At 40.8% G+C, this 23,723-nt stretch overlaps 1 protein-coding gene across 7 annotated transcripts in view; it reads left to right on the top strand.

The window, feature by feature from the left end:
* Nucleotides 1–8,679: 8,679 nt before the first annotated feature.
* Nucleotides 8,680–23,723, top strand: part of Scmh1 (Scm polycomb group protein homolog 1) — a 195,840-nt gene continuing 180,796 nt past the window's right edge. For 6 of the 7 annotated variants that reach the window (XM_076860635.1, XM_076860631.2, XM_076860637.2 and 3 more), the window contains exon 1: nt 8,771–8,856. The gene's annotated coding sequence lies outside the window, so the exon portion shown is untranslated. Of the gene's footprint in view, nt 8,857–23,723 lie in introns of all 7 variants that reach the window. The other variant, XM_076860640.2, reaches the window with a different exon arrangement.

The raw sequence follows: 23,723 nt of genomic DNA on the forward strand, positions 1-23,723 counted from the left end.
CATGGTAGGACTCAATAGCCAACTAGAAAGTGCTGAGAGCCATAGCCAAGTCCGAATGACGCATGGCATTTTTGCCAGAACCGAGTGGTTGAGAGGTGATGCCAGCAAGCCATTGAAATGATAATGGTTATGTTAAGCTGTATATATTAGATCCCTGCTGTCCGCCTCGGCCTGCTACTTTGGAGTTCTCGCAGGGATTCCCAGAGAGTTCCCATTGGTTGGGGAAGTGCCGGAGGAGGAAATTCCAGTGGGTGTGTGGAGTTCCTGGAGGAGCCGCATGGTGTTCAGGAGAGTTCCTGGGGATCGTGGGTGGAGTGTGCTGGTGGAGTTCAGAAATAAAGTTTGTTCCTGCTTCAGTGGCTCGAGATTTGTGCCCAGCCAGACTGCGGCAAGAAAGCCAGCTCCACCACACACAGGCTCTGAGCACAATGGTCAGAGTCTAAATGAACTTTCTGTTTTTCTAACACTTAAGGACAACTGGAACCATGGTTCTATCTTCTCTTGACTATTCCTGCGTCATCCCCTGAACTCAGTTCCAGCAGTCGACTGTGGTTAGCTTACCCATTCTTTTTTTTTTAATATATTTATTTTTTAGTTTTAGGTGGACCCAATATCTTCGTTTTACATTTATGTGGTGCTGAGGATTGAACCCAGTGCCTCATGCATGCTAGGTGAGTGCGCTACCACTGAGCCACAACCCCAGCTCAGCTTACCCATTCTTGTATTTGTTTTAGGAATGGGAGCCTGAGGATAAAGCTATCTGAAAGGTGTAGATGGCATCCATGGAGCAGGTGGCTGATCTGAGGGAGACAAATTAAACAAACCTACAAAGAAAGGGCCTGCAAAGAAAGTTAGAGAGCCTCCATTTGGCCAAAATTTAGCATTCTGATGTAAGTACATCATTCCTACTTCATAAAGGAAAAAAATTCAGAGAGTTGAGGAGACTAGAGAAATTAAGATGCTTTTTAGGGTGATATGTTAAGTAGCAGAGCTTAAGTACGAAGTCAGGTCAGACGCACTCCATACTGAATCACACTGCCACTCAACATCACAGCTTCTCTGAGGGGATAGGAGGTTCAGAGTTCCTAGTAAATGATCTTTTTCCTAGATCAAAAATTTTCCAACCCTTCCTCTGATCCCAAATTTCATATACAGATAAAATCTGTTTAAACAGCTCATTTGATGACTTTGGGCACCCTCAAAGGAGAAATGAAGTCTCAAAAGGCCAATGACCAGGAGAAGGTATGAAAGGGAACCACCAAAATCAAGGAGGTGAAGAGCTTGTGTGTTCTAGTGCCTCCTTCACCCCAGCTTCCTTGAAGCACCAGAAACCATCTCTTACATTTCCTTCATGTCCTCTCCTCCAGGTCAACATTGCCACCATAAAAATAAAATGTCCCTCAATGTCTGTGACAGAATGATCACTCTCTTTTCTGTCCCTCATGGAAGGCTTTTCCAGGTTTAATTCCTTAATGTGATACATAAACCTGTAGACCTGGGGTTTTCTAGTATCCCTTCTTTAAAAGAAATACATCCTGATTACTTTTCCTTTTGTCATTCCTCTCTTTGCCTCTGTACTTCTTGGCATCCCTCTACCTTTTCCAAGGGTCACAGGGTCTGTCATAGCCCAATTCTGCTCTCTATTCCTCTCCTTTTTAAAAGTACAAGCATGAGCCAGGTGCAGGGTGCATCCCTATAATCCCAGCCGCTCAGGAAGCTAAGGCGGGAGGATGGCAAGTTTGAGGCCAGCCTCAACAACTTAGCAAGACCCTCAGCAATTTAGAGAGATCCTGTCTCAAAGTAAAAAATAAATAAAAAGGACGGGACATGTAGCTCAGTGGTAAACTGCCCTTGGGTTCAATCCCCAGTAAACCTCCCCACCCCACCAATACAAACAATGCCACCTCTAATGTGCTGTAATGTGCTGTGCCCTAGGATACTAAGTGGAATATAAGTGAAATTTGTGTGCTCAAGGAAACTAGTCTAACTTAAAATCCCACAGTGTGAATTATTTCACACAAAGATATTTATCAATTGACAGTGCAGAGGAGGGAGCAATTAACTCTTCTGGTGTAGTGTCAGGAAAGTATTGAAGTGGATCTAAAAGAGAAGCAGGGATCCAAAAGATAATATGTATACTTTTAACTTGTTTCTTTTTTAAGCAAACATGTAGGAATATCTCTATAGGAAGCCTGTCAGAAGCATGGGAGCTACAGGTGAGTGAGGTCCCTGATCTCAATAAGCCTTCAGGCTAGAAAAGGAGTTTCTAAACATACCCTAATAATGACAATACAATGCATGTTATGTCATGGAAAAAGTTATAGAACCAACTGCCAGAGGAAACGGCAGAGATCATTTCATTTCTCACTAGATGTAGTAGGTACAATTCTAAGATGATCCCCAAGATTCCTGGCACCTGGTGCACATGTGAATAATGAGCTGTGACTGTGGTGAATTTTACTCCCTTGGTTGTTGTTCAGTACTCTTTCTAGGCTGTGTCCATGTTACCACCTATTTTTAGGCTATGTGATACAGCACAGTTGACCTGAAAGCAGGCAGAGCATTTGAGTGATCCTGACTAGTTACCTGTCTTTTCAAAGCCCAGAGTAACCTCTGATTGGTTGAAGAAGGGAAGTCAGAGAGTTCCAAAGGATGAGATGGGTTCAATATGAGAGAGGCTCTCTGTTGGTGAGCTAAAGGGGACCTCCTTGCAAGGACCTGAGAGTGGTCCCCAGTAGGCAGTGAACAAGAAAATGAGGACCTCAGTCCTATGGCCACAGGGCAATGAATTCTGCCAACAACTTTCAGACCTCTCCTTTGAGCCTCCAGACATCTTGAGTTCAGCCTTATGACACTGAGCAGAGAACCCAGCCACAGGACACCAGGGTTCTAAGCTCTAGAACTGTCAACTAGTTACCTCTAAGTTTTTTGTTTTAATTTGCTATACAGTAATAGAAACTAAGGTGAACACTAATGACACTGTGTTCTCCTGTTAACATATTTGCTTTCTCAACTAAGCTCCTTGGTCTCAAGCTGATCTAATTAATTATTTTGAAACCCAGGTGCTAAGTAAAATTATGGAATGAAAGTTTAAATGAGACACGAGAATGCAGTTTAAGATTATGTCCATTTTCTTTTCCCAATGTTTCACGGAGACTAATACCTGGACTGAAGGAGGCGGCTCCCTTCCATTCAATTGCACCTCGGCCTAGTCCAGAGACAAAATATGGAGGCCAGCCTCCCCTGCCCAACCTTGGCTGACGTGGACTTCCCTCCCAGGAGTGTTGTTCACAGAGGATCATAATCAGAACCCCCTCATGCAACCAGAAAGCTGCCAGGTTCTAAATGATATTCATAACCCACTCCACACTCAGCACAGCAGGAGTCTCAGGATTTAGATTTCACTTAACATGTTAGCTGTATGTGAAAGCCAAACATACATATTTTTTGAACAGCCAAAGTGGAAGTCTTTGAACCTCATTTATGGATTTTTTTTTATTTGTAGATGGACACACACAATACCTTTATTTATTTTTTATGTGGTACCCAGGATTGAACCCAGTGCCTCACACGTGCTAGGCAAGTGCTCTACCACTGAGCTACAATCCCAGCCCTCATTTATACATTTCTTGTGAAACATTTTATATTTTAATATGAAGCAGAAAAGGGTGACTTAATGACCATGACTATTTGGGAATAGTTAAAATCCCTGTGGACTCCTTCCTGCTGACATCTCCACTCCCAAACCCCCAAAGAGAGCCACTATCTAAATTTGGTGTTTATTGTTTTCATTATATTTTGATTATATGTGTATGTGTGTCCCTCAACAAGACTGGCATTGTTTTATTTTAAAACTTGAAGTGGTATCCTACTCATCCCTTGGTTGTTGATCAGTACTCTTTCTAGGCTATTTCCATGTTATTACCTATAGCTCAAGACGGAGGGTTGGAAAAATTTTCAGTAAAGGGCCAGTTAGTGAATGTTTTAGGTTTCGTGTGTCATAAGGCCCACTGCAGCAAAAGGCAGCCATAACAAGCAAGCTAAGTTACAAGAAAACTTTCCCATATAATTTTCCTATACCATGAAATATTACTCCTCTTTTGATTTTTTTAACCATTTAAAAATGTAAAAATCAATCTTAACTCCTAGACAGAATGCAAATAGGAGACAGATTTGGCCCAAGGAACATTATTTGTCAATCCTGCTCCCAAACATTTTTTTTCTTTTTTTTCAGTTTTCGGCGTTTACAACATCTTTGCATGTGCTGCTGAGGATCAAACCCGGGCTGCACCCATGCCAGGGGAGCGCACTACCGCTTGAGCCACATCCCCAGCCCCCTGCTCCCAAACATTTTCTCGCTATAGCTTTCTACCGTATATTCGTTAAAAAAAAAAAAAAAAAAAAAAAAAACTTACCAAGCATCTATCTACCCAGGACTGTTGCCAACCAGACCCTAATTCTACTTTTAAGAAACTTATTGTCTATTGGGCTGGGGTTGTGGCTCAGTGGTAGAGCACTTGTCTAGCACGTGCAAGGCAATGGGTTTGATCCTCAGCACCACATAAAAATAATAAAATAAAGGTACTGTGTCCAACTACAATTAAAAAAGATTTTTTTAAAAAAGAAACTTATTGTGTAAGTGAGAAAGATAAGAATCCTTACTCAGTAATGAGACTGAGAAAAATGAAAGTTCTAGGAGAGGTTTATATGGCTTGCCACAAAAGCTAATGGGAGTAGAGGCAGGGGAATTTGTTTCACATTGACACTCTTGAGAAAAAAGGCTCTGGAGCAGGTATACCTGGGTTCTTCTGTGGCTCCACCATTTACTAGCTGTGTAACCTTGGACAAGTTACTTCACCTCTCTGAGCCTTGATTTTCCTATCTATAAAATACAGATCATCATAGTTGTGGTTTGGATATGAAGTACTCCCAAAGGCTTGTGTTGAAGGCTTGTTCCTCAATGTAGTAATGTTCAACATGTGTCTTTTAGGAAACAATTGTATCATGAGGGCTCTGATCTCATCAGTGGATTAATTCATTGAGGAATTCACAGCTAAATGGACTATTGGGCGGTGGTGGAAACTGTAGGAGGTAGAACCTAGTTGAAGGAGTGGGTCCTTGGGGGAGTGCTGTTGGGGATTAAATCTTGCCCTAGCCCCTTCTGCTCACTCTCTTTGCTTCCCCACCACCTTAAGGTAAGCAGTTTTGCTCTGCCACACTCCTCCACCCTGATGTTCTGTCTCAGGCCCAAAGCAGCTGACCATGGACTGAAACTTCTGAAACCTATGAGTCAAATCTTTCCCCCTCTAAGTTGTTATGCTCAGGTATTTGTCACAGTGACAAAAGCTGACTGACACAATGCTACCTATATATTCATTTGTCGTGAAGAAGCAAAATGTCACAAGAATTAGTTAAAATAGTACTTTTAAAGCCCTGGAAGAGTGCCTGGATCATAGCAAGCATTATCTGAGTGCTCCGACTCTTCAAGCTCTTCATACTCTTTCTGTATGCTTAAATTCAAGCTGCAGGATCGTGGAAGGCTTTGTGAAGGCAGTATAAAATCAGAGTGTTTAAAGATGGTTTGGATTCAGATACATAAAAATGGAGAGGAAGGCATTCTAAAAAGTTAGAAGAGTATATGGGAGAGCCAAGACAAGAAAACTACAAATTAGAATACAAGTGAATCAAAAGGGAAGTAAAGGAGGGGAGTGAGAAATGCATTTAGAAAGGAGGGTTGTGGGCAGATCACGGAGAGCCTTGACTTTCTCCTATAACTGCCGAGGACTTACTGAGTTTTAATAACTGGGAAAACATCATGCTTCCAAAATCTGGCAGCTATGCAAGGCAAGTTTGGGAGATAAGAGTCCAGAGTTAGGTTATAGTTCCTACTATCCAAGGAATGGGACCGTCACCAGAGCAGAGGCAGTGTGCTTTGGAAATTCCCTGCATATGGAAGAGGAAAGGGAGACATTTAAAACACCATCACAAGGATTACGGTGGAGCCATTGTCTGAAATGGGAAACACAGAAAAAGAAGCTTCAGGGTAGTCATGATTTTGCTTCTTAATCTGTAAAGTTTGAAGCTCCAAGTGGAACTGTCTAATAGAAGTGGAGCTGAGAACAAAAAAAATGTCTGGGCAGAGAGCTGATGACACAGGCTAAATGCTTCGAGTTAATCCTTTTAACAACTTGAGAGATGGGTATATGATCATCTCATCTTGAAGGGGAAGGAACAGAAACCAGAGATGTTAAGAACAATCCTCCCCAGCAGCAGGCCTTCTCAGTGTTCCATCCCAGGACAGTCCCTCACACCCCTGCTCAGAGGCTGTTTGATACAATTCTGGTAAACTTGGATTTTTTTTTTTTCCTTCTTGGTTTTAGCAGATTAGAAGCTGGCAGAAAGGGGAAAGGGATAATAAGAGCAAGAAAAGTGACAGCTGACAACTAGAAACTTGAAAGCATCAAGAACTCTCATTAACAGCATTTACATGTCCTTCACTCGTTAACAGTCTAGGGGATTCCTTGAAAATATAGCTTGGTACTGATTTGTGTTCATAATGAGTTTAGAAAATATTAAATTTCTTTCTGTATGCTTAAATTAGAAAGGCAATGAAGTTTTAAATGTATTTTTATAAGATATTCATCTGACAAACATTTTGGGGGAACATATCTTAAAAAAAAAAAAAAAAAGCTTCCCAGACAGCAGACATTTTGACACAACTGTTTCCCTCTCACTCATCTGAAGAGCCCTAGAAGCATGTAAAGGATATTCTGAGCTGTGCAGTCTTGGGGACTCCGCCAGGGCTCTCATGCCCACCTATACCATCACTGATAACCTGTTCCTTTCCTCCCATCTGCCTGGCTGACTTGATTACTTCTCAGAAAATGGGCAATAAGGGGAAGTCACAGTGTTCTGGGTCAAAAGGCAGCTGCCACAGAACCCCACAGCAGAACCCTCCCTACATGGGGGTGAAGTGGAAACAAAGGTGTAAAACGGGGCACCTGACCTGCAGTGTGTCTGGTGGAAAGGCAATACCAAATCAGGAATAGTGACCAGTCATCTGGATCCCAGCTCCCTAGCTCATCAACCCTGCATTTCCATGTTTTTATCCCTTTGCCTTGAAAGCCTGCCAGGGGCAGGAAATCATCCCTCAGGCCTAACTAGGGTCTTGAAAGCTCTTTCTGAAATGCAAATCTGAGAAGGTCATTTCCCTAAGTAAAACTCCCCAAGAGCTTCCTATTGCCTAGCAGGCATTCATAAACCTTGCAGTCTCAAGACTCCTTTCTATTTTTAAAATACTACAGAAGACTTCAAAGGACTTTTTTCTATGCAGTGTGTTTCTTCTATATTTACCATATAAAATTAAATCTGAAAAAATTTATTCGTTAAAATTACAATAACAAACCTATTACATATAAGCACAAGCACATTTTTCAACGAAAAATAATTATATTTTCTAAGACATAAATTAATGAGAAGAGCGGTGCTTTACATTTGTGCAAATTTCTTTCAACACCTGGCTTGAAAGAAAACAGCTGGATTCTAAAATCTACTTCTGTCTTTAATCTGTTGCGATATCATATGTTCTATGGAAAGCCTCACTGTACGCTCATGTGAGAATGATAGGAAAAAAAAGTTGCACTGGGACAAAAAACTGTTGTTGTTTTTTGCTGTTGTTGTTTTAGTTCACTGACCCCTAGAAGGGGTCACCCAGGACCACACCGTGAAATCTTTGACCTACAAAATAAAATTGGAGCTCTCTACCTAGACGTACTAGGTCCTCCTTTCACCTACTGCCTTGGTTTCCCTCCCTACCTGCAAGGGCAGCAGCAGCGTACCCCGGATCTCTCCCACGCTCCCACTCCAGTCCCTGCAGCTCGCTGTCCCTGCCACGCCTTGATACCTGGGCACTCAACCTCCCCTCTGCCTGAGATGAGCTTTCCCTGCAGACTCCTTCCAGAGCCAGCTGGCTTGTCTTTGGCTCCAGGAGGCCTCCGGGGACCCACCCCTGCAGGCAGAGCCCAAGTGGACAGGAGACTCCGCACGTCATTCCTAGCTGCGCGACTTGCACAAGGAGAGTCACCTGCCTAGACTTCAGTTTCCCCACTGCTGAAACGACGTGGCCGTGAAACAGCACTGTAGCGAAGAGCCCTGGGCGCCTGACCCTGTGCCCCGAGCGTGGCACGCCAAGGCTGCCCGCGTAGCCCAAGGGACAGCGCCGGAACCGCTTATGCTCACGCGCTCGGTCCTCGGCCCTCGGCCCTGTGGCCTGGGCTTGACGCGCACTAACTTATGTTTTTCCTCCTACTAGCCCTCGGGGTTAAGCGCCAAGGTGTCAGAGAGGACCTCGCTGGCGCGGAGGTGCGAAGTAACTCGCTCAAGGTCACCACAGTCAGCTGCCGGCGGGGCGGGGCTGCTCGCAGCCGGCTGCCCGCGGCCGCGGGATTCGAACCCCAGCCCTCTGCGCGCCAGTTTACCGGTGCGTGAAACGCCAACGAGACAGTGGGTCGGGCGCCGGCCGGGCCGCGGGCGGGAGGCGCGGGGTGGCCGGGCGGGGTCGCTCCCTCGCCGCCCCTCCCCGCGCGCCTCGCCGTCCCGCCCGCCGGCTCGAGCCCAACGGCCCAGGCGCGCGCCACCTCGCGGCGGGAGGCGCGGGCGGGGCGGGGCCGGGGAGCCCGCGCCCCCGCCCCCTCGGCCGCCGCCGCCGCCTCGGTGGAGCCCCCCGCCGCCCGCCCGCCACTCTCCGGAGCCGCCCGCCCGCCCCCTTCCCGCGTCCTCGCTCGCTCCCTGCGCAGCGGAAACATGGCGGCGGGAAGGGAGTGAGCCGCCCCGTGCCCCGCGCCGCCGCGCCCGCAGGTAAGCGCCTCGCGGCTCCCGCCGCCCGCCGAGCCCGCGCCCTGAGGGGCCGCTGGCCACCCGAAGCCGGCGACGGACCTGCGCGGCCGCTGCGCCTGCCCTTCGCGGCCCCGGCCGCCTGTCCGTCTGTCGCGGCGGCCTGCGTGTCCGCGGCCCTGCCCTGGCCGTGTCAGCCCAGCCGCGAGCCCCGGCGGCCCGCGCTGCGTGTGCGTCCGGGCCCAGGGTGGACGCTGGAGCCAAGCACAGGGGCCCTGCGGAGGGTCGGCCTCGCGGGGCGGCGGGTGCGCGGTCGCTGCGTCCTGGCGGCCCGCGCCGGGGCGGTCTGGGGAAGGGCGGGCAGGAGTCTGCGTGATGTCTGTCTGCGTGGGTCAGTTGGACTGCCCAGAGGCCGGGGGTGACAATGCCTGCGGTGCTGGCGGCCGGTCCCTGGTCCCCGGGCAGGCGAAGACCGAGGTCCTGGGAGCGGAGGCCTGGAGCTGTCAGCCAGGGATCTCCGGCTGGGAGAACTCACGTGTGCCACCTGCCCCTGCCCGGGGCCCGCTAGAAGCGGCCCGGGAGAGCAGGTTTCAAACCTCAGACGGGCCTGGAGCAGCTAGCACCGAGGCCAGCCAGCAGCCCTGGAGGGCTGGACACGTGGGCGCAGCACTGAAAGGAGTTGGTGAACCCAGAACTTCTGCAGACAGGAAGGGAACTGAAAGTCATCCAGGGTCCCTTTCTCCCATCCCCATGCCAAAGTATCTTTCAAAATCCCGAGTCGTACCCTAGAAATTGGACGTATTTGGACAATTCTTCCATTGATGGAAAGCTGATCTGCTCCCAGGAAAACCCATTCTGTATGTACCTTCACAGATTTGGTTATAGCTTGACAGAAACAAGAATGCCTCCCATTCTTCCTAGTTCTTTTCCCTTATGGCCAGCTGTTAAGATATCTGAAGGTAATAATCACGTCCCCTGAGGCTTGTCTTCTCTTGGATAATTCTCTGATCCACTCCCTGGATGATTTCTCTTCAAAGATCTTGATGTGACCAAAGAGATGAAACCTTGTTAAGTTTCTATAGGAAGGTCCTTGGCCCCAAGGATTGGCCTGCTATAATAAAAAGTACTTTCCCTTCCTCATTTCTGTGCTGTGTTTTGAACTTGAAAAAAGAAAAAAAAAAAATAGCCATCCAGTAGTGATTGTTCTCAGGAGCTGAGATTCTATTTCGTGGAAATTTTCACATTCCCCCGCCTTTAACAAAATGTCTAAATGCTTTATCAAACAAACTAATGTATATCCAAGGGGTTTAAACTGTAATGTGCCATGTGAATTGAAGAGCTTATTATTTTTACTCGGAAAGAGATTGAGACCTAGTTTGGTGCCAAACTACAATTTGATATTTGGTTGGAGAGGAAAATGCTTTATTACACTGAACTCTTTGCTCCTTTTCTGCCAGCAGAAGGCCCCATATTGATATGAAAAAGAACAACTTTTTTTGTTGCTCACTTAACAGCATTATTTTTTACTTTTTAAAAATCAGTTAGCTTTTAGAGGTAGTGGGGTTAAATTTTATTTTAAAAAGGTTCTTTCACCAATTTCCTAAACCCCTGCCTAAACAACTCTGCAAATTAATAATTTCTGAAACTCAGCAGGGATGTGATGGCCTTGTAGATAAAATCTTCTATCTGGGGCCCTGTTCAAGTTTTAAGCAAAGTTTCACTGTTTTTATGACTGAGATAAGCACATTCCAACAGTCAGAATTGGCTCTTTATCTTTGTTCTTAATGTCTTCATTTTTTAAATTGGTAAGTGGTTTTGAAGTTTGCAGCACATATGTCAAGTTTTGATTTCTAGTTTGTGCAAATGTGTTTCCCTTTTATGTAAGTTGGGTACATTTTTGTATAGCACCATTCAGTGCAAAGCTCTACAGATCCAGAAAAGACTCTGAACCTTCAAAGAACTTGGAGTTAAAGTTAGGAGAAACTAACCAGTGAGAAAGCACAGAGGAGAACATTCTACTGAAAAATTAAACCTACTGTATTCTTTTACATTTATATACTTATTATAGATAATATGTTCAGTACTATGCTATGCTCTGTGCTTAGCTGAGCATACAAAGATGAATACTAATCTTTGTGGAGCTGGCAAATTAGATGCTTAAATTGGTCATTTTTGGAATGAAAAATAAGAGCTGCGCATATGATGCTGTGATTGACCCAAAGTTAGTGCTTTTAGGCTAGCCTAGGAGTTGAGGGAACATTTTGGGAAGAGATGATACGTGACCCAAATCTTAAATGATAAGTAGGAGTAAGGAAGGCAAAGATGAGTAGAAAGTATATGTCAAACAGAAAACTGCTTGAGTAGAGGAATCAGTGTGAGAAAAGAAATGGCTTGTGTAATGAACCACAGCAATTTGGGACTGATAAGAATATAATAGTAAACACAGAAGTGTAAATTGTGAGGCTGGAAATACAGGCAGAAGCCATACCATTGTGGGCCTTTTATGCATAAGAATCTTGAAACTAATTCAGTGGGTGATATTTTAAAAATAAGACATGGTTGACATAGCATTTTTAAAAAGTAGTCATAGGAGAAGAGGAAAGGATAATTTGAAAAAAATCTGAGGCTTTGTGATTGGATGTGCATGTGAGAGAATGAGAAGTCTAATGTGGTGCTTAGGTTTTTAGCTTGAGTGATCAGGTGGATGGTGGTAATATTGGCTGAGACAGGAAACAGTGTACAATGAGTTGTTTTGGACTTGAAGATTTTGTGATTGCTTGAGTTAGTTCAATGAGTAAATTTAGTGGAAGTAAGCTGGGTACTGTAGTCAGAAAATGAAATATTAATTTATTATTAACATGAATGGGGCAGGAGTTGTGGCTTAGTAATAGAGCATTTGCCTAGCATGTGTAAGGCACTGGGTTTTATTATCAGCACCACAAATAAATAAGTAAAAATAAAGGTTCATGAATAACTAAAAAAAGATATATACATATATATTAATTACATATAAACATGGAGTAAAGTTGTCTGATTTGGAGCTGTTGTAGGTAACAGCTAGGTCTCTGTGTGTGGGTAGCTGAAATACAGTAGAAATTAAGGTCAGCAAAGCTGAGTATAGCAAGAAACTCTGAGGCTGGTATATATTGAAACCATCATGTGTGGATAGTGAAGTGATTTAGGATTATGGGATGTGGGGAAGAGAGGAAGATTGTGACCCAGGTGCAGTAAAAATAGGAATTAATCAGGAGGGTGGTAGATGACAGATGAGGAGGTGGGGTGGAGAATGCTATAGCCAGATGGTGCAAACCTCAAAGGAGGAGGAGTTTTTAAACATGAGTGGAAAAATAATGGTTTTTGACTGCTTTCTCCTGCAAGCAGAGTTCTTATCACTTCATCTTTATTCAGGATTCATATTAATCATTCTCTTTGCTCTGAAGAGTTTGTTCTTAGTTTTGAAAAGAAGGAGGGCAATACCCCATATCAATTTTTTCTGCTAATATGTAATGACAAAAGGTTTTTCTCTGATGATTAGTGGGTGGACAGGAAACAGATAAATCAGTGAGGATCTACCCATGGTCACTGGGCAGAGTATTTCAGAAAGTGCCAAGGTTTTAGATTTAGAAAGATTAGGATTCATATCTAGACTCTTGTCATTTACCAGCTTTATGACTGTAAGTGAATTGTTTAGCCTCTGTGAAATTCAAGGTCCTTATCTGTAAAAAGAAAATTCCTTTTTCATAGGGTGTCATAAAGATTACATTAAAAATATATATTCACGGGAAAAGCAACAGACATCTTATAGTTGCAAAATAATGTTGGTTCCCTTCCATCTAGCTTTAAAAGGCTTATGCTCTGCCAGAAGAAATGAAAATTTTTTCATACTTACCTAAATTACAAGGCATGATATAGTATGTACTCTAAGAGAAGTAAAATCAGAAAGATTTAAAAGTTCAGAGGAAAAAGCCATCATTTCTCAACATTTGGAAACAAGGTTATATTCTAGAAGAATTTCATTTGGACCTTGGAGAACAAATTTCAATAGACCAAGAAAGAATTTAGTTAGAGATGCAAAGTAAGGTCAAGTATAGAGTATGTTAAGAAGTAATAGCTGCCACAAGTTTGAGTATTACATTTATGTAAGTCAGTAGTATAATATGTAGCTAAAAAAAAGGTGTGGGATTACAGATATGAAACTATGAAGTTTGGATTTGACTCTAGATATACTAGAGACCATAGCTTATACATCCTCTCCCTACCTCAGTTTACTATGTGTAAAATTTATAGTCATTAATTCAGAACTTCAGATTCTTTTTCTGAAGGATACCAAATAAGAAATTCCACATTTGAAAATAAGTTACTATGTAGGCCAATTTTAATTTGAAAAAAAATAACCACACTAGGATTTGTTTTGAATCTGTAGTTTAATCTTTGTAGTCACCTTGTTTGGTAGACTTAGTGGAGTTAAGAAATGTACCAGATCTCATCAATAAAAAATGACCAAAATGCTCTGATTTCTTTTTCACTTCACCTTACTTATTTAGATTTGAAAAGAAGCCTGGGTTCCTCAGTGTCACCAAAAATTAACTGTACAACTGGAGACAGATCACTTTGACTTTTAGATCTTTAGTTCTCTCACTTACAAAACAAGGGAAGTTGCAGCTGTTAAATTTAAGAAAGATGGCATGTTCAAGTCCTTGACACAGTGTTTTTCACATGTTAGGAACAAAAATGTTGGGTCCCTACCTCCCTATTTGTAACTGATACCTTTGTCAAGGCCTTAATGCTAACTGTAGCCAAGACACATTTTCTAGAACTAATTATTTTGATAACTTTATGGCTAAATAAACCCAGCAAGTCTTATCACCTTATCTTTGTTCCAGCCTCTTCAGTCATCTTTCATCTTCTGAACTGTTATTCTTGTGCTTTTCTGGCTTCCTCTTCCTCTTTCCCAACTGTTCTTGTTTGCTCTTTCTCAAACTTTTCCATTTTCTCTCTCAATCTCCTGTTTCCTACATTGTTAACCATTTTACTGGTTATTTTTTTGTGTCCTGACCTTAAGTTGAAGCCAGGCTTCTTCAGAGACCTGAAGAGCATATTGTTTGCCCTGAATCTCTTTTAAATGGTTGCAATGGATGCAGCTCATTCTACTACATCCCTCCAATCAAGAGAGTGGGGGAGAGGAGGATAACTAATATTTTACACATCACTATCCAGGTATCATCATCTTAAACCCCCATGCTCCCTGGCATGAGGGTTATATCATCCTCATCTTCTGATAAATAGATCGTCACTTTTAGATCTTTTGTATCATGGCACACACATGATCTGCCTTCCCACCTCAATTATTGTCCTCATCCTGATTGACTCCAGTGTTCACATGGATGATTTCTTTCCCAACATGTTGCCCTCTTCAACTCAAGTAATCATCTCTTTAGCTAATCGACTTCCATAGTCATGCCATGGACCTTGTCATTCAGAGATGGTCCACCTCTGAAATTACATATGAAGGTATGCAGCTTTGTTCAAAATTTTTTCTCCAACCTGAACTTTGATTTTTCCCACTAGGTCTGTTCTTTGCCCTTATCAAAATCTATATTCACTCACTTCCCACTATAGTTTGATTATCTTAATCCACCACTATTTTGTTTATTCTCTTGCCATTATCCTTTATTCTCATGCTCCATTTTTCCTGTTCCTGTCTGGGCAAGGTCCCAGACCTTGTTGAATCAACCTAACCCCTCTCTTCTTGCCTATATCAGTTCTATTTGACTGCTAGCAATCTAAATTACTTAAAATTGTCTACTTATGCTTTTTTGCTTCTTCCTTTTACTTAAGGCCAAATCTCTGAGCCCCATCTTTTTGTTGCCTTCAACCTCTTTCTTCTTCTGCTCATTTTCTCTTTGTGTACATTTTATTTTATATTTAAATCTGCTTAGAATTATTAATAAATCTTATTAACAAAATAAATCTTATAAATACCCTACCCTTCATACTCAGGCCTCTTGAATGTTTGTTTAAATTTGACATAAAAACTTTCTGATTTTTCTTTCTACACCCTGACTTTAGTTCTCCATCTGAAAGTGAGGATGTAATAGCACTTGCTAGATGCTATAGCATCTAAAAGTTTTATGAAAAAAATTTTATTTTATTTTATTTTTTATTGGTCAAAACATTACAAAGCTCTTGACATATCATATTTCATACATTAGATTCAAGTGGGTTATGAACTCCCATTTTTACCCCAATTACAGATTGCAGAATCACATCGGTTACACATCCACATTTTTACATGATGCCATATTAGTGACTCTTGTATTCTGCTACCTTTCCTATCCTCTACTATCCCCCCTCCCCTCCCATCCCATCTTCTCTCTCTACCCCATCTACTACAATTCATTTCTCTCCTTGTTTTTTTCCCCATTCCCCTCACAACCTCTTATATGTAATTTTGTGTAACAATGAAGGTTCTCCTTCCATTTCCATGCAATTTCCCTTTTCTCTCACTTTCCCTCCCACCTCATGTCTCTGTTTAATGTTAGTCTTTTCTTCCTGCTCTTCCTCCCTGCTCTGTTCTTAGTTGCTCTCATTATATCAAAGAAGACATTTGGCATTTGTTTTTTAGGGATTGGCTAGCTTCACTTGGCATAATCTGCTCTAATGCCATCCATTTCCCTGCAAATTCCATGATTTTGTCATTTTTTAGTGCAGAGTAATACTCCATTGTGTACAAATGCCACATTTTTTTTTATCCATTCATCTATTGAAGGGCATCTGGGTTGGTTCCACAGTCTAGCTATTGTGAATTGTGCTGCTATGAAAATCGATGTGGCAGTATCCCTGTAGTACGCTCTTTTAAGGTCTTCAGGGAATAGTCCGAGAAGGGCAATAGCTGTGTCAAATGGTGGTTCCATTCCCAGCTTTCCTAGGAATCTCCATATTGCTTTCCAAATTGGCTGTACCAATTTGCAGTCCCCCCAGCAATGCATAAGAGTACCCTTTTCCCCACATCCTCACCAGCACTTGTTGTTGTTTGACTTCAAAATGGCTGCCAATCTTACTGGAGTCAGATGGTATCTTAGGGTGGTTTTGATTTGCATTTCGTTGACTGCTAGAGATGGTGAGCATTTTTTCATGTACTTGTTGATTGATTGTATGTCCTCCTCTGAGAAGTGTCTGTTCAGGTCTTTTGCCCATTTGTTGATTGGGTTATTTGTTATCTTATTGTTTAATTTTTTGAGTTTTTTGTATACTCTGGATATTAGGGCTCTATCTGAAGTGTGAGGAGTAAAAATTTGTTCCCAGGATGTAGGCTCCCTATTTACCTCTCTTATTGTTTCTCTTGCTGAGAAAAAACTTTTTAGTTTGAGTAAGTCCCTTTTGTTGATTCTAGTTATTAACTCTTGTGCTATGGGTGTCCTATTAAGGAATTTGAAGCCCGCCCCAACAATATATAGATCGAAGCCAACTTTTTCTTCTATCAGGCTCATAGTCTCTGATTTGATATCAAGCTCTTTGATCCATTTTGAGTTAACTTTTGTGCATGGCGAGAGAAAGGGATTCAGTTTCATTTTGTTGCATATGGATTTCCAGTTTTCCCAGCACCATTTGTTGAAGATACTATCCTTCCTCCATTGCATGCTTTTAGTCCCTTTATCAAATATAAGAAAGTTGTAATTTTGTGGATTGGTCTCTGTGTCCTCTATTCTGTACCATTGGTCCACCCGCCTGTTTTGGTACCACTACCATGCTGTTTTTGTTACTATTGCTCTGTAGTATAGTTTGAAATCTGGTATCGCTATACCGCCTGACTCACACTTCCTGCTTAGAATTGCTTTTGCTATTCTGGGTCTTTTGTTTTTCCATATGAATTTCATAATTGCTTTATCTATTTCTACAAGAAATGCCATTGGGATTTTGACTGGCATTGCATTAAACCTATAGAGAACTTTTGGTAATATCGCCATTTTGATGATGTTAGTTCTGCCTATCCATGAACAGGGTATATTATTCCATCTTCTAAGGTCTTCTTCTATTTCTCTCTTTAGGGTTCTGTAGTTTTCATGATATAAATCTTTCACCTCTTTTGTTAGGTTGATTCCCAAGTATTTTATATTTTTTTTTTTTGAGGATATTGTGAATGGGGTGTTTTTTCTCATTTCCGTTTCAGAAGTTTTGTCGCTGATATACAGAAATGCCTTTGATTTATGTGTGTTGATTTTATATCCTGCCAGTTTGCTGAATTCATTTATTAGTTCTAGTAGTTTCTTTGTAGACCCTTTTGGGTCTGTTAGATATAGCATCATATCATGCGCAAATAGTGATAATTTAAGTTCTTCTTTTCCTATTTTTATGCCTTGAATTTCTTTCGTCTGTCTAATTGCTCTGGCCAGTGTTTCGAGAACTATATTGAATAGAAGTGGTGATAGAGGGCATCCCTGTCTTGTTCCAGATTTTAGAGGGAATGCCTTCAATTTTTCTCCATTCAGAATAATGCTAGCCTGAGGCTTAGCATATATGGCTTTTACAATGTTGAGGTAAGATCCTGTTATCCCTAGTTTTTCTAGTATTTTGAACATAAAGGGTTGCTGTACTTTGTCGAATGCTTTTTCTGCATCTATCAAGATGATCATGTGGTTCTTATCTTTAAGTCTATTGATGTGGTGAATAACATTTATTGATTTCCGTATATTAAACCAGCCTTGCATCCCAGGGATGAATCCTACTTGATCATGGTGCACTATTTTTTGGATATGGTTTTGTATTAGATTCGCCAGGATTTTATTGAGGATTTTTGCATCTATGTTCATTAGAGATATTGGTCTGTAGTTTTCTTTCTTTGAAGTGTCTTTGTCTGGTTTCGGGATCAGGGTGATGTTGGCCTCATAGAATGAATTTGGAAGATCTCCTTCTTTATCTATTTCTTGAAATAACTTGAAAAGTATTGGTATTAATTCTTCTTTGAAGGTTTTGTAAAATTCCGTTGTATATCCATCCGGTCCAGGGCTTTTCTTGGTTGGTAGTCTTTTGATGGCTTCTTTTATTTCCTCCTTTGTTATTGTCTGTTTAAATTGTATGTATCTTCCTGACTCAATCTGGACAAATCATATGACTTAAGAAATTTATTGATATCTTCACTATCTTCTATTTTATTGGAATATAGGGTTTCAAAATAATTTCTAATTATCTTCTGTATTTCTGTAGTGTCTGTTGTGATATTGCCTTTTTCATCCCGTATGTTGGTAATTTGAGTTCTCTGTCTTCTTCTCTTCGTTAGCATGGCTAAGGGTCTGTCGATCTTATTTATTTTTTCAAAGAACCAACTTTTAGTTTTATCCATTTTTTCAATGTTTTTTTTTTTTTTTGGTGTCAATTTCGTTGATTTCTGCTCTGATTTTAATTATTTCTTGCCTTCTACTACATTTGCTGTTGTTTTGCTCTTCCTTTTCTAGGGTTTTGAGATGAAGTGTGAGTTCATTTATTTGTTGGTTTTTTTCTTTTATTGAGGAATGAACTCCAGGCAATGAATTTCCCTCTTAAAACTGCTTTCATTGTGTCCCATAGATTCCGATATGTTGTGTCTGTATTTTCATTTATCTCTAAGAATTTTTTGATTTCCTCCTTTATGTCTTCTGTAACCCATTGATCATTCAGTAACATATTGTTCATTTTCCAGGTGATGCAGGATTTTTCCTTCCTTCTTTTATCATTGATTTCCAGTTTCATTCCATTATGATCAGATAAGATGCATGGTATTATCTCCACACCTATATATTTACTAAGAGTTACCCTATGGCATAATATATGGTCTATCTTTGAGAAGGATCCATGTGCTGCTGAGAAGAACGTGTATCCACTTGATGATGGTTGATATATTCTATATATGTCGGTTAAGTCTAGGTTATTAATTGTGTTATTGAGTTCTGTAGTTTCTTTATTCAGTTTTTGTCTGGTGGATCTGTCCAATGGAGAGAGCGGTATGTTGAAGTCACCGATAATTATTGTGTTGTGGTCTATTTGACTCTTGAACTTGAGGAGAGTTTGTTTTATGAACATTGCAGCACCATTGTTTGGTGCATACATATTGATAATTGTTATGTCTTGTTGGTGGATGGTTCTTTTTAACAGTATATAGAGGCCTTCTTTATCCCTTTTGATTAACTAAGGTTTGAAGTTGATTTTATTCAATATGAGTATGGCCACTCCTGGTTGCTTCCAAGGCCCATGTGAGTGGTATGATTTTTCCCAGCCTTTCACTTTCAACCTGTGTATGTCTTTTCCTATCATATGAGTCTCCTGAAGGCAGCATATTGTTGGATTTGTTTTTTTAATCCAGGTTACTAGCCTTTGTCTCTTGATTGGTGAGTTTAAGCCATTAACGTTTAAAGTTACTATTGATATATTGTTTGTACTTCCAGTCATGCTTTTTTATTTATTTATTTTAATATGGCTCATTTTTCCTTTTTGGTTATATTTTTTGTTCTTCCCTTTACTGAGTTACCTCCCAATGTTAGTTTTGGGTGCTGTTTTTCAATTCCTCTTCTTGTAGTGTTTTGCTCAAAATGCCTTGCAGTGCTGGTTTTCTGGCTGTGAATTCTTTTAAATTTTGTTTATCGTGAAATATTTTAATTTCATTGTCAAATCTGAAGCTTAATTTTGCTGGATACAGTATTCTTGGTTGGAATCCATTATTTTTCAGCATTTGAAATACGTTGTTCCAGGATCATCTTGCTTTCAACGTCTGTGATGAAAAATCAGCCGTTAACCTAATTGGTTTACCCCTGAATGTAATCTGCCTTTTTTCTCTCATAGCTTTTAATATTCTCTCCTTGTTCTGTATGTTGGATATCTTCATAATTATGTGTTTTGGAGTTGGTCTATTATGGTTTTGTATGTTTGGGGTCCTGTAGGCTTCCAGGATTTGGCAATCCATTCCATCTTTCATGTCTGGGAAGTTTTCTAGGATTATTTCATTTAATAGATTGTTCATTCCTTTGGTTTGAACCTCTATACCTTCTTCTATCCCAATGACTCTCAAGTTTGGTTTTTTTTTTAACATCCCATATCTCTTGGATAGATTGCTGGTGATTTCTTAGCATCCTTTCTGTGTTGACTATATTCTTTTCAAGTTGATACACCTTGTCTTCATTATCTGATGTTCTGACTTCTGTTTGATCTAGTCTATTTGTAATATTCTCGTTTGAGTTTTTAATTTGGTTTATGGTTTCCTGCATTTCTAGGATTACTGTTTGATTTTTTTTAAATCTCTATCTCCTGGTATAGCTTGTTCTTTGCCATTTGAATTTGCCTATTTAATTCGTTTTCAAAGTATACTTTCATTGTTTGGATTTGCTGTCTAATGTCTTCTCTAAGATTCCATTTCATCTGAGTTAGGTATGCCTTAAGTTCTTTCTCTGTCCATTTTTCTGAAGCCTCTAGGTTCTCCTGTGAATTAAAGTTGTCCTGCATTGTTTGTAATCCTTTTTTCCCTTGTTTTTTCATGGTGCTCACGTTGCTTTCCAATTCTGTTTGACTGCTGTGTTTCTGTTTTCTTCTTTAAGTTTGTTTTGGTTTTTATAGTTCCAATATCCTTTGTGTTGGGAGACAATGTTTAGAGATGTTGGATCTAATTGTGAATTAAGGTAAATTCATTAGTTTCATTAGAGGCCTACAGAATTTGATGGCATGTATAGAATTGAGGTTTGAACTTAGGATTTTATGTTGAGGTCGGGCGCTTTGATGGTATGGAGGTTCGTATATGTTAGCTTCTTTGGGGGGTTGCTCAAATGCAGGCGGATATTAACAAGAGAATAGACAGTAGTACTTGGGGGTAGTTAAGGGCTTAGGCGGACTATGGACCGATTCATAGTATTCATCTATTTGCATTTGGTAAGTTGTACGTAATCTGGGTGGTCATGCTTAAGAGGAAAGATGGGGAAAAGGTAAGGAAGCAAACCAAGAAAGAGAGAGGGAGAGAGGAAGGAAAGAGAAAAGAATAGAAAAGAAAAGGAAATGATAAAAAAAAATAAAATGCAGTAAAATAAAAATTACATTTAAAAAATATAGTATAATTGTAGAAAAGAAAAAAATTAAAATTAAAAAATTTAAAAAAAAATTAAAAGAAAAAAGGGACACTGTTAGGCTTCTATTTTCTTCGCTTCCATTAGGTGGTGCTGTGCCTTCCGGGCCAAGATTTTGCCCTCCGGCTGTAGGAAACAATCTGTGTGAGGCCGCTCCCTCCTCCCCCAACTGGTGTCTCTCAAAACCTGTTAGCTTAGGTTTATTCCTGGTTTCTAGTCCCCTGGCTTCTCCTGTCAGAATTCAGCACAGTGAGGGTACAGCCGGCAGGAGCCCGCTGAATCAGCGTTGGTAGCTCGCTGTTTCTATGGACGCGTTTCCCAGGCGCCCCGCAGTCTCTAGCATCAGGGCAAGCCGCTGAATAAGCAGCTTGAATCTCTGGGCGGACAAATCACTCACGGTTGAGCCCCAGTAATCGATCCTTGGGCGATGGAAATCCTTCCTCTAGGTTTCAGTGCACCCCAATTTTGCTGGAAATTCCTAACAAGATAGCTTTTGGCCGTTCTAACTTGTCATTCACCCGTGCAGTGACGCGGTACACGGGGGTGATGCACTCCATTTGCCACCATCTTCCGAGTCCCTGAAAAAAATTTTAAATGAGGTAATGTATAAGAAGCAGCTCAGGACAGTATCTAGCAAATTTTAGAATGCTATATATGTTATAATTATGTATTTTTTCTTTTACCATTATTGCTAAAATTATCTCAATTTTCAAAGTACTCCTGAGGAGGTCATAAACTCTTGACTTTACAGACGAAGGGAACTGAGATTTAAAGGTCTAGAAATTTGCCCATTTCACACAGGAAGTGGGCAGAGTCCCTGGAACTTCTGTGATCAACGTCATCAGTCTCCTCCTTGGTGCTGATAGGGACAAAGGGGTGTGTGTGTGTGTGTGTGTGTGTGTGTGTGTGTGTGTTGGGGGGCACTGCACAGCAATTTCTAGACCCTTGCTGTATCATTTTACATTCCTGTTTAATGTTCTCTCTTCCTTAAAACAATTTTTCCTCCCTTGGGCTTTGGTATACTTTTGTGGTTTGGTTCCTCCCTGGCTATTTCATTGTAAGTGTTCTTTGGGTGAGAGCTTCTCTTGCATGTCTTTGGTCCTAGGTCCTCTTACCTTCATTCCCTTGACAATCTCATCCACTCACTTGGCTTCTAATAGTGTCTGTGTACTAATGACTCAAATTTCTGTCTATGGCCAAGGTACCTCTTCGGAGTCTTAGACTTTACCTTTTACTGCCTATAGACAGCTTCATTAACAGCTATGCATGAAGTCCAGCAAAGTCATTGTGTCCCAAATTGTACCCAACATTTTTGTCACTTTTTCTACTTTACCTCCTCTCTTCCTGAGGGGTGCCTCTGGTTTAGAGAAAATTCAAGAGTTCATTCAGTGGTTATTGTTGATCACTTAAATAGAGAGGAATAAGAAATAAGACATAGTTCTTTTTCTCAGGAAACTATCGAGTGGAGGAAAGTAAGATATGCTTAACTAACTCTTAAACGATATCAAGTTAAATGCTACCTAAGTGCATAAATACCGTAGAAATTCAGAGGCAGAGGAAAAATTCACTGATTTCTGGGATGGTTGTATAAAGCCTCCAAATTCATTGCCTGAAGAAAGCTCAACATAGATAATTTAAGGATGGAAGATGAGATAGAAAGTATGGGAATTTGGACATAGAGCTGCTTTGAGAATAAGAGTGAAAATTCATCCTTTTTTTGTAAATCCTTGGAATATTATAAACTCTGTTTAGCAAGTTTTCATGGGATAGATCAATTCTAATTGTTTCTCAGTAGAAAGTATTATAGATTCAATTATCAGCAGTTTATTGGAGCATTCTTTTGAACATATGTTCTGCACTAGACACTTAGAAGACATAAAACCAGGAAATATTTAGTGCTGTGAAAGCATTCAAGGTCCTATTCAGGGAGTCAAGAATGAAAATTATATTACAGTATAGAAAGTATCATAGTAATGGTGATGTGCTGTGGTAGGATATCTATATGTGTTGTAGGCTGAATTATATCTCCCCAAAATTCATATGTTGAAGATCTAACCCCTGGTTTTTCAGAATGTGATTATATTTGGAAATAGGGCCTTTAAGGAGATATTTAAGGTAATATAAAGTCAAGGGTAGGCCCTAATTTGAGTCCTTGTAAGAAGAGATTAGGACACAGACATAAACAGAGGGAAAACCATGTGAAGATAGAGGGGGAAAATACAGCTATTTATAAGCCTATGAGAGTGACCTCAAAAGAAATCTCTGCTGACATACTGATCATGGACTTCCAAACTTCAGAACTGAGAGAAAATAAATTTATTTTGTTTAAGCTGTGCAGTCTGTAGTATTTGTTCATAGCAGCCCTAGCAAACTAATACACAATCTTTCTCTGAGAAGTTAATATCTGGTTATGCCTAGGAGTTGCATGGATAGTGTAGGTATAGTAGCAGCAGGAGTATGGAAGGATAGATAATTACAGTCACAGAGTATTAAAGGATAATGTCACATACATTTTCCTATATAATTTGAAATATATAATAATCTTGTTAGGTAGGATGCAAGGTCATTGTAAACCCTATTTTCTGATAAGAAACTAAAGTGCAGATGGAGTAAATGTTGTGTCCAGCTGCAAAGAGTAAGTGTCAGGACTAACTCCTCATATCTAGGTCTTCTCCCTGTAGATTTTGTATGTTGTCCAGAATAACTCCTGGTCTCTTTAAACTGTCTTTTTAAAACCATGTGCTGTTTGAACCTCTTACTGTTTCTCCTACAAGTAATTATGAGTTAATTTTCTTAAAATTTGAAGCATGT

Source organism: Callospermophilus lateralis, chromosome 7, assembly GCF_048772815.1.
Source record: "Callospermophilus lateralis isolate mCalLat2 chromosome 7, mCalLat2.hap1, whole genome shotgun sequence".
Lineage (NCBI taxonomy): Eukaryota > Metazoa > Chordata > Mammalia > Rodentia > Sciuridae > Callospermophilus > Callospermophilus lateralis.